Below are 11,705 nucleotides of genomic sequence, written 5' to 3' on the forward strand. Positions count from 1 at the left end.
CTGTCTCTCTGATCTTTGATACCTTCCCGCAGAGACATTAATCTCAGCCAAACCTGTGGGAGATTTTAGCCTGTTGAAGTCTCCTGCATAATATCCTGCATACTGTAGCAATTTTAGGACAAGCTTGTCTACAGTGTGCACATGGAGATAAGTTTAATTACCAAAACATGTTCGGGTTAACGCTTACAAACTTTGCAGACCTCACCTGCCTCAGCTCTCTCTGAAGATCCTGTTTATTTCTCTGGAATAACTTCGCTGCTTAAATGCTTTGTTATCATTGTGAATGTAATTCAAGTTACAGTCTGTAACTGTAATTTTAAAGAAGTCTTTAAAATTGCCATTCCTGTAACATCAGAAGCTCTTGCCCAACCAAAAACCATGACGTAAGTCTTAATCTTGATTTTTTCTTCCAGGTGGGCACCATACGTGTTCTAGTTCACAAACCACTTCAGACCTATGGGCTGAGCTTCTTGTCACTTTGAGACCATATAGCTCAATCAAAATGTGTGTGTGTGTGTGTGTGTGTGTGTGTGTGTGTGTGTGTGTGTGTGTGTATGTGTGTGTGTGTACAGATTGTGAGAGTAGGGGTGAGGCGGTCCAGGTGCCATAGAGTACAGCAGTGGTCAGCTATAGGCGGCCCGCGGGCCAGATTGCTTTAATAGCAGAAAAATAACTACATTGATAGCTGCTGACGCTGAAATAGATCCCAGTTATGACAGCTACAGTTACTCACATAATCAATTCCTCTGAAGTGATTGTGCCTCCAAAATAAAAGTAGGAGAACGTTTTTTGCAGCAATGCTTTATGTCGAGTTCATTGAGAGCTTTTACTTAAGGACATTCAAAAGAGTCTCTGGCATGCTTGACACACATCTGAAAAGCCGTCAGTAAACGTGTGATTGGATTCCCCTGATGTAACGACTTGAAAAACGACTTGAAAAAACTATGGCCAGACTTATTTGCCGACCCCTGGAGTACTGTGTGATCCATTTTTTCTCCAGAGGACTACTTTTTAGCTAATACTCAGAAGTACCTGTGACCAACATGTTTTACTGTGTCCCCTGTAATGTCATGTGATTATATATTGTCATGTATTAACCGCTGACTGTCTGTTTAAAATATTGTTGTTTTGTATGAATTGCTTTATTTGTGCATGTCCTACTCTGCATGTCTCTTGCCCTACTCCTTTTAGCTTTGTATCCTCTTTTCAGCTGCATCATGTATTTGGCCTGCTTTGTTTACTTAGCATGTTGGGTTTTTTTAATGCTTATGTTCCCATCTGGCCAAGGGACAACAGCTGGAAACTATCCTTTAGGCTACCACTCACTGTCACTGTAAAACTAAGTAAACCAGAAAATAAACAGTTTGCATTATATCAGAAAAAGCATCCAAACCGCATGTAAATAATTAATAATAATAGCATACTCCTATTTCTATATCTTTCTCTGTATGACACTGTCTTTTACACCTGTTTCTCTAGTTGCATGTTGTTAATTTAGCACTGAATAAACACATTATCCTGTTTACTGAGTACTGTATATGGAAAGAAAGACCATCAATTCTGCCTTGACCCTTGAACCCTCTTTTCTGTTTGTTTACCTGTTTCACCTAAATATGTCAAACATTTTAGCTTTCAAGCACTTATATTTTTAATATAAGTGCTTGCTCTGTTTCTCCTGCTGTTTTTTTGAAAAGTAAAGTAAGATCTTACAAGTAGGAGTAAATGAGTAGCAGATGAATGCAGCCTACTCAATTTACCCCTCCCACTTCTTAAATGTTTTCTAGTTTTCTAGGAACTGCAGGAATGTTTCAACTGCAAAGACAACTCTGCATGAGCACACTAACAGTCCTCAATTGTGACAGTTCACTCTGAACACATTTTGAACTAAGCACCAAAAACGTCTTTTGGTGTTTAGTCTTGAAGTTTGTTTGGACTGTGGGCATCCACACATCCATATCCCTCTTCGGTGGACGTTCAGTATACCAAGCAGCCAACCAATCAAACTCCGCAGCTTCAAACAGCAAACTTACATTCTGTTTCCTAGACATGATTGACATGAAAAAGAATGAGAGGCATCAGGAACTAATTATCAAATCATCATTTCCCGCCTAACAAGTGCCTGAAAAGAACTCCTATCTGTGCAGGGCTCGTCGACGTGCTGCTGGTTGCCATGGTGCTGTTGGCGCAGGCTGCAGGCCTAGGCTCACTGCTTCCTATAGCATTCCTGGTAATTGAGATCAGATGCTCCTCTGACTGGAACCTGGACTGGGAGTAACCTGGAAGCATTTATTTTATGGAGAAGATGTTTAGTTAAGCCGTGCTCCCGCTCTAAATGAGCCTCGGTCCGGCTCTGGTGATGAATACGATCGGTGAAAGCACTGAAGGCTGGTTCCTGACTTCTTCCTTCCCCCGGATCGGGTTGCAGATTAGCACACTTCCTGTCCAGTTGTGGAACAAGCCAATCCAACTAACGGAGCAGCGATAGGCGTACAGGCGAGGCCATCATGTGTTATCCCAGATGGGGTTTGTGACAGAGCCACACAGCGGTGGGTCCTTAAACAGCCCGCCAGGTATCATTTGTTAAACTTGTTAGGAGAAGCAGCTGATTGTAAAGGAGGACAGACCTCCTCTGGAGTCAGCTGGTGGTCCACTCATAGGAAGTGGTGGAAAGTAACATTAACTCAAGCAGCTCAACTTTACTTAAAACTACACTAATCAATACTTATATACCCAATATTGTTGTTTTTTACCTTTATTTAACCAGGAGTATTAGACTCATTGAGGTTTAAAAATCTGGCCAAGACAGGCAGCAGAACAAATTACAAATCACTTTAAATGCGTCCAATGAGACCAGCTCCCGAAGATTCATGTGATTTGGCAACTGATTCCAAGCCGAGGGAGCAGCATACTTAAACACCCCTTTTTCCAGTTCTGACTCTGGGGACAATTAATAGAAAAAATTCCTGGGAGCAAAGACAACTTTGTATACTTTATTTTGTCAGATATAGATCTGTAGGTAAGAAAGAAACAGTCGCAGAACAGCCTATGCCAATGACTGAGTCTACATTGTATATAAACAATGGATTAAATGATGAGTGACAAACCCACAGAGAATTCTCTGCAGTCCCACTCGCTGCAGCTTCCTGGAGCTTTTTAGTCACTTTTAGCTCATTGTTTTGTTTTTGTAGCTACTGAGCATAGCGGAGCATATACAGTATCAGCTAACGAGACTAAGGCTGTGTCTGAAACCACTCTCATGTTCACTCTTTCACTACGTCTTTTAAAATAGACACTTAATAGTTTACTCAGTATCGAGCAGTAAATTAAGATTTCAGTGGATAAAGAATTTTCTCATAAAATGGGGGACAGTAAATATGGTGCACCACATAGTAAACGGAGTAGCTTTGTCTAGTGCAGCTCTGTTGGGGCTGTACTTGAACTAAATGCTAATGTTAGCATGTTAACATACTCACAATGACAATAGGGCCACTAACATGCTGATATTTAATGCGTAATATTTACATATTCACCATTTTAGTTTAGAGTGTTAGCTTGCTAACATTTGCCATTTAGTACTATACACAAAGTACAGCTGATGATGATTGAAATGTGATTAGTTTTGCAGCTATTCATAAACCAAAATATTGTCCAAATATACATTTCGCCCTGATTATGGCAAAAGACGAAAGGTCAGGGAGTGATTATAATTCATTCTGAGGAGGACATGGACATCTGAACCAGATTTCATGGCAATCTGTCCAGTTGTTGATATATTTCAGTCTGGACCAAACTGTTAAACCAATCAACAGATCAGCAGCCTAGAACCAACAGAAAAGCCAGATAGAGAGTGAATATGTTCGTTGGGTGGTCAGAAACACGACTCCAAATGGATGATAATGTTGCTTTGTGTCTCCTAGATGTGTAAAAAGCCATATTTGATAACACGTTCATGCAACTATATAAGGTGACAATATGTCAGGGTTTTGTTTTCTGCTTGTTCTTATTTAATGCAGCTTTAAGTACAGTTTGAAGTACTTATTTTCATTTCATGATGCAGAGAGAAATACTTTACTTTTTTTTACTGGTCACTTGGTAGATTAGCATTTTACACACAAATCATATCATCATGATGACTACCTGACAGTAGACTACATAAGATCTCCCTCCTAATGTACCTCATTTTTATTCAGTTAGAGTCTGTTTTGATGTTGGCCGAGTTTTATTTGCTCATATGCTGCAGATTATCACTCAATGTATTCGTGTACGATGGCATTCAAAACCCTCAGACATTTACACTACATGCTGCAAACCATTTGAGATCTGTGGGAGGAGCAAGCTTTGGGCTCATTCATCAGCTGTCAGCGAGCTGGCACAGTTCACGAAAGAAAAACACCCCCTCCTCTCACTGTAATGTAGTCACTCTGCGCACACACCACATTTGAAGTGTTCACGGTTTCATGCGTGTAAGTTAAAGGGTGCATGATACACAAACACTACAGTGCAGTTGTACCATGTCTTAAAATTGGTACATTCAAAATGTGCCCCTAGTGTTACTGTCCCCTTGCACTCTCTTCTTTGACAACCTCCTGCTGAATGACCAGAGGTACTATTTTCAAAACAAACAGTGAGGGAAATCTGTTTGTGCTCCAGGTTATAGATCCTTTTCAAACCTCTTTTGCCAAAACACCCGTCTATTTCCTGCCCCACCTTCCACACTTCCCCCGGTCCATCAGAGAGTAAGCGTGCCCGGCACCAGCCACCTCTACTTGACACAGCTCGATCCCGCCGCTCTACACCCGGAGTTGCTAGGATCAACAGAGCTGCAGGATATTGCAGTCGGCTTCAAACTAAACACGCAATGCGTCCTGCACTAGTAATCTCCACGTTGAGTCTATTTGATGTGACAGTTTAAACACTTGAACTCAGAGCCGGCCTGTCTGTAGGAGAAGGTTGGGTGGGCCGTGGTGGGGTGTGCATGCACTGACCTAAAGGGTTTTTACGTGATTAGGAGCCCTGTTCACCTCTGATTGCTCCGGGTCACTGCAGGTGAGTGCAAGTGGTCGGAAGGAGGTAATTTTCCTTCTGGAGATGGTTACCTGATTGGGTAAGTAGCTGATCTTTGACATTGACCCAAGTCCTCAAACATATCTAGAGCTGAGGTAAAGAGCTGGATCCTGATCAGAGGCAAGACTGGGATTAAATTAAATCACACAGACCTATAAAAATACGTTCTGCTCAGAAAATGTAACCTTGTGTGTATTACTATCATGGTTGTGCTGTTAGATAGAGTGCTGTGGAATTATTCTGGCTACAGGAACCTGACTGAACAAGATTCTTCTTTGTCTTCTGCCATTGCTTACTTTGTTTCACAGCTTATTGCCAATGAGGAAAAGAAATGTTTCTTTCAACTTCACAGATAGTGTGAAGGACTTCTCTAGTAACGCCGCCTTCAGCCTGAATACTCAGGAGGCATCTCACTTTGTCGTGAGTCCAGTTTGTCCCCTGCTAGTCAACATTTTGGTAATGAAGTCACCAAACTAGGATGAAAAAACTTTTTTAACCAATGAAATGTATTGATTGCACTTTTTTGTATTGATTGCCCTTTTTGTATTGATTGCCCTTTTTGTTAACTCTTACTTCCTTCCCTAGGTATTTACCCCACTGATGTGATATGTACCATGAGCTCTTACTAGTATTTATTGCTGCTCTTACTAGTATGTATTGTCGATTGTAGATCTGTATTTGATGCTCTGTTGATGCTTGTATGTTGTTCCTCAAATGTAAGTCGCTTTGGATAAAAGCGTCTGCCAAATGAGTAAATGTAATGTAAATGTAAATTAAATAACATACTGTAGATACAATGGTACGCTTCCTATTATTGATTCAAATGGTGTTCACACCAGAAATTAAACGCTCCAGAGTTTACAGTTCACGGTTTGAGACCAGGGAGTGGTTATTTGGTCCGCTCCAGAGTTCAAATCCAGCATTCACACCAACCCAAACCAAAAGGGTAAACACTCCAAGGTTCGGTTCAACCAGACTAAACAAGGCTGGTGTGAACCTGCCCTTACACTCATGTAGCTCCTTAATGGCTGGTTGTGTAATTAAGAAACTGTTTACTAACAAGTTTGCCATATCAACATAAAAGGTGATTATAACAACTTGTTTCCACTGCCCCCAAGTGGCCAACAAAATCAGCTATTGCAGGTTTGAATGTTGGATGTAGCCTGCTTATCATTTGTAAGCTTGTACTGTAAGATGTGTTCTATGTAAATTCCCTTTCAGCATAAACCAATATCAGTGTGGGTTTGGGAAATCTTGAGGACATCTGTATTTCTGGATGTTTGTCTCTTTTGGTGTGGTAAAACAAGATGCAATTGAGGATACACTTAATTTCCCAGTGCTCACTGGCCACTTGAGGGGTTTGTACTTTCACTCAGCAGAGGAAAAACATCAGCTCTTTCCTCCCTCCTTTAGTGGAATTGATCAGCTGCTTCCTGGCTGTAAATAAAGAGGCATACTGTAATCCACTTGATAAATATCAAGCAGAATACAGCAATCAGCTGAAAGCAATTTACATGTCTGTGCTCAAGCCAGCGGCTTGTGATTTTCTCTCCTGTCATCTATCATAGACCACACATTTGGGCCAAAATACACAATACCCCCAAATTGCTGTCATATGGAGTGCAAGCCCTGTAAAAAAGCCCTTCATTTTTTCTTGTCTGTACTTCAAATAAACTTGTATTTGTTAAATAACTGGAGAAGGGTTTTTTTTCTCTCTAGTGCAACTTTTCAGAGAGAGGGATGGTGTAATGTGCCATTTCCTTTGTTTGTTGAAAGCTTGGCTGCAGGACTGTAATCTCGACGGGTTTGATCTTAGAGTAGATGCAGCCTGTTGAATCTTGGACGAATGCTGGATGGTGAGTCCTCAAACGTCAAGCTGATTCTGCAACAAACTTCCGTAGGCAAACGTTCACTCGCTGGAGCATGTCTCAGTTTTTTGTATTATGCATCTTCACATCCTCAGCACTTACCCTCTCTGAAAAATCTTCAATTTCCAAGCACACATCACAAAGAAGGAACAAACATTCAGCAGAGACTTTTTGTGAAAGGTGCCATAAAAGCAGTTTTTTTTGTCTGACATACCCTCCCAGCTCTGTCAGATGAGCTCAAGCACCTCGTCATTGGCACCATCATGTTCCAAATGTGTTCTAATGGATTTTAAACCAGATGTTATTTAACACTATTCATTATACAAAAGTGGTAATTGTCAAAGTATTTTTTCAGTTTTACAGTTGAAATGTCAGTGTGTGTTGCCTCGGTTAAGTTTACTACTACTACCATTTATCCATCACTTTAAGCTATTTTGACAATTTTAACCTTTTATTCACGCTTAGATAATTAGTTGGGGTTTTCATGTACCCCTGGCAACTGCAGACACCGTAGGGAACGGAATCCGTTGGAAGTACAAGTTTATGGTAAACAGTAGTTGCAGCAATGAATATGTCATATCCCTGTTTTCACATAGACTGGCCTCTGATCCAACTCTTATCTCAAACATCTAAAAATATTCAATATTCACATGGACTACAGAGGCAGAAGTTCTCGGAGGGCTCGCTCCGCCCTTCTCCAAACATTTTCCTTCAGCCAACATGCCAAGCAGAGCATCAGTCATCCCAGTAACGTGGCTTCGTGCTGGTTCTCTGTTATGTGCAAACCACTGAAACAAAGAGGTATGAATCATGCACATTGTATTTTGTCTGCACCTCACCCAAAGGAATTACAGAAAACCAAAAGTTGGAGAAAATCATGAACTGCAGAATGAAAGATTTTGTTGTTCATGTTTAACCATGTAATCTCATGATCACAAATGTATTTATTTATTTATTCAACAAGGACAATACAGATAAACATTAATACGGATGTAGGGCAAAATGCAGGGCATCAAGCTAAACCTAATTTGCAGGCCTTGTGTCTGTTTATTTTACTTCAAATACTTCAAATTAAAGCTTTGTATATACTTCTTGTGACTTTACCAGCTCTTTAGTGTTGGGGAGATTACAGTGAAGACAACTTATGTTTGATTTAATGTAATGCGTTAGATTTTACTTCAATTAAATATGTGGCACATGCATAACATGAAATCAGTTACTGTAGCAACATAAATAATGACCTGGAAAAAAATCATTAAACTTATCAACTCTTAAAGCTCCTGATAACTTGGTTCTAAATCTTATGTATCTGTCTGTTGTTGTTTATGACTAAACAATGATTACATTTAATCATTTAGCTGATGCTTTTATCCAAAACAACTTACAATTGCTGTATATATGAGAGGTCGCACGCATCTGGAGCAACTAGGGGTTAAGTGACAGGGAAAGATTGGTGGATGTGTTACAGTGGGGAATTGAATCCGGGTCACTCACATCTAAGGCATGTGTCTTATCCTCTGCACCATCGCAACCCTAAGCAAAATTAAATCAACAAGCAAAGTTAAAGTTTAAGGGGAAAAATTATTGTTAGCTATTATTTATTAAGCGTTTAATATGGTTTGTGTGTGTGGTTTTATCAGATTTCATGGACAGTGGCAAACAACACAACTGTCATCAGATTCTGTGTCAGATGTTGCTCAATTCTGATTGGTGCACGGAAGTATGTGTGACATCACCTTTTTCCAGCTGAACCCCGCCCACTTAAAACCAGCGAAAAGACCACGGCTGACACTGCACAAACAACCAGAAGTGGTGTAATTTTGGCAGAAAATCCATGCAGGACCCCCATTGCTCAGATTAAGAAGCTGATTGAGAAAAAGGTTGTTAGGGCCTTTAATCATGTCTGATATTTTAAGATAATAAGATCATTTGTGTATGCTTTCAAGAGACGGGTGACAATTTACAGCAGCTCCTGGCTGTTCCTAATCCTCATACAAAATGCTGCCCTACTGTCCATGAGAAATTTTAACCTATAGCTGTTGATACTACTGCAGAAAAATGAGTCAAAAATCACTGACAGCAGAAGATGGTTGCTTCTGGCAATGCTAAATCCTGGAAAAATCCTCAGATTATTTAGCTGTCAGATGACCTCAACTTCACATTATATTCCACATTTAGCCACTGAAAATTACTTACAGCAGTAGCTTACATTTCACTACATTACAAACCAAAAATGTTAAGATCTTTAACTCTAAAATAAGAGCAGTATGTTATACAAGTGTTGTTATTCAGTTAAGACAAACGGACCCCACCTTATTGCGGGTAAATAAGATTTTGCCCTCATGTGAACCTCCCTGCACCTCCACTGCAAGCAGAGGACGCACGTCATACATTGTTGACATACCAGCCATCAAACTGTCCACTGGGGCCCATTGGATGAGTCTAATAGACTTAGCATGTGGCACCGTTTGTTTTTATTGTCGTGGTGTGCTGGTCGCTTATTGTTTGTGTGAATTGCAGACAGCTGTGCATAAAGGAAGGGCAGCAGAAGTGCTGTGACATTCACACATCCACAGAGCTGTACAGGATGCAACAGGTGACCCATCCTCGGATATTACCATTGTCAGGAGGTTGTTGTGCGTTTCACGTTGCCAGATCTTCAAGGAGGAAGTTCTGAAAGGGTGAGGTACAGGAAAGCACAGGTCACATAGTGTCGCATCATGCACATTTTATTCTAGATAACCTTTACAAATGGTGATGTTCATTTTCGATGCACCATGGATACAAATATTATCAATGTTTTAATCATTAAATAAATCAATTTATGGGCTGACTTTCATTCTTGACCTTGGAAACAGTAGTTGATGAAACTATCTTCACTCAAAGTCCACTTACTTGTTCTGGAGGCCTCTGATGCATCTTAATGAGCAGTTTTAAAGTTCAAAATAGTAGTAGTATAATGGAGAAAAAAACATATAGAATAATGGAAAGTTTGAACACGCAGTTCTGTGACAACTGAGTAAAAAGCTTATGATGACCACTGTGCGATTTGGTCATTATTTCACTAATAACCAGATAATGGCATTTCCTACCTGGATGCTAGTTTTAAAAATCTGTTTTATATTTTTTTATTATTATTTGCTCTGTCATAACAACCGCTTCATCTAAAATTAGAGAGATTTTACTGTGGGGTAAAGTTTGAGGTGTAAATGGTGACATAAGTGCAGTTTTAGAGGCTTTCACAACAATAAAATTCGAGGTAATGTATGTAAAACATATTTGCTACTTGTAATTTTTCGGATTAAAATGAACCAAACAGCTTATTTAGATCTGTAGTTCTTCAAACATTACTGTCAGAAAAGGAGTTGGTAGGTATAAGTAGCAGGTATGTCACAAAAGTAAACCAACTCTACACTGGTCTTTAACCTTCACTTTTGCACACCATCACTAAAAAGCGACGATAATGGAGGTGAAATAACACTCTTCCCTCCTGTAAGTCCTCCTGCATCTTAACCCACCCACTTCCAGTTGACCCTGCTCCATCTGGTAATTGCATTTAATGCACAGAACCGCTGAAGTGCGTTACACTGACAATACAAAGAGACTGAGACAATGTCGTTCTGCTGTCAGAGATGCTTTTTAAGTGATCAATAAGAATTAAAGTGTCATCGATTTCATGGAAACCTTTGCCTTAAGTCATTTTGGTCCCCCTCTTTATAGTTGTTATAGTATAGTTGTGGGGAGTTCTGTGATTATAGTGAAAGAAATCTAAATGTGTAGCTTCAGTGTGAGACCTTCAACACAAAGGAAAAGAGTCGCTAAAATTTCAACTTATCAAGAAGGCAGCCTTATTCTCTTCAGTTGATGTGAACACACACCAGAAATCTCAAAATAGCTGGAGAAAAAATGTTTACAAAATCTAGATTTATTTTTTTTAATTTGCACTTGTATCTACAACTTGCATGAGGGTATCCTGTTAGTTATTTTCAATTCAATTCAATTCAATTCAATTTTATTTATATAGCGCCAAATCACAACAACAGTTATCTCACAGCGCTTTTCATAAAAGAGCAGGTCTAGACCGTACTCTGTGATGTTATTTACAGAAGCCCAACAATTCCCACCAAGAGCAAGCACTAGGCGACAGAGGCAAGGAAAAACTTCCTATTAAGAGGGAGAAACCTCGAGCAGAACCATGGCTCAGGGTGGGCGGCCATCTGCCTCAACCGGTTGGGGGTGAAGGAGAGAGAGAGAGAGAGAGAGAGTGTGAGAGAGACGGCAAGAGAGAGAGAGAGAGAAAAAGAGAGGGATGGAACGAAAGAGAGGGGAGGGAGCAGCCTGATAATAAGGAATTGCAGTAATCCAGCCTAGAAGTAACAAATGCATGGACTAGTTTTCCTGCATCATTTTTAGACAGGATGTTCCTGATTTTCGCAATATTATGTAGGTGAAAAAAGGCGGTCCTTGAAATTTGCTTAATGTGAGACTTAAACGACATGTCCTGATCAAAGATAACTCCAAGATTCCTCACAGCGGTGCTGGAGGCCAGGGCGATGCCATCAAGGGAAACTATATCTTTAGATAATGCGTCACGGAGGTGCTTAGGCCCCAGAACAATAACTTCAGTTTTATCTGAGTTTAACATTAGAAAATTACAGGTCATCCAGGTTTTAACATCCTGAAGGCACATTTGAAGTTTAGCTAACTGATGAGTTTCATCTGGTTTGATCGATAGATATAACTGAGTATCATCTGCATAACAATGAAAGTTTA

The sequence above is a fragment of the Micropterus dolomieu genome, linkage group LG21, assembly GCF_021292245.1.
Source record: "Micropterus dolomieu isolate WLL.071019.BEF.003 ecotype Adirondacks linkage group LG21, ASM2129224v1, whole genome shotgun sequence".
Classification (NCBI taxonomy): domain Eukaryota; kingdom Metazoa; phylum Chordata; class Actinopteri; order Centrarchiformes; family Centrarchidae; genus Micropterus; species Micropterus dolomieu.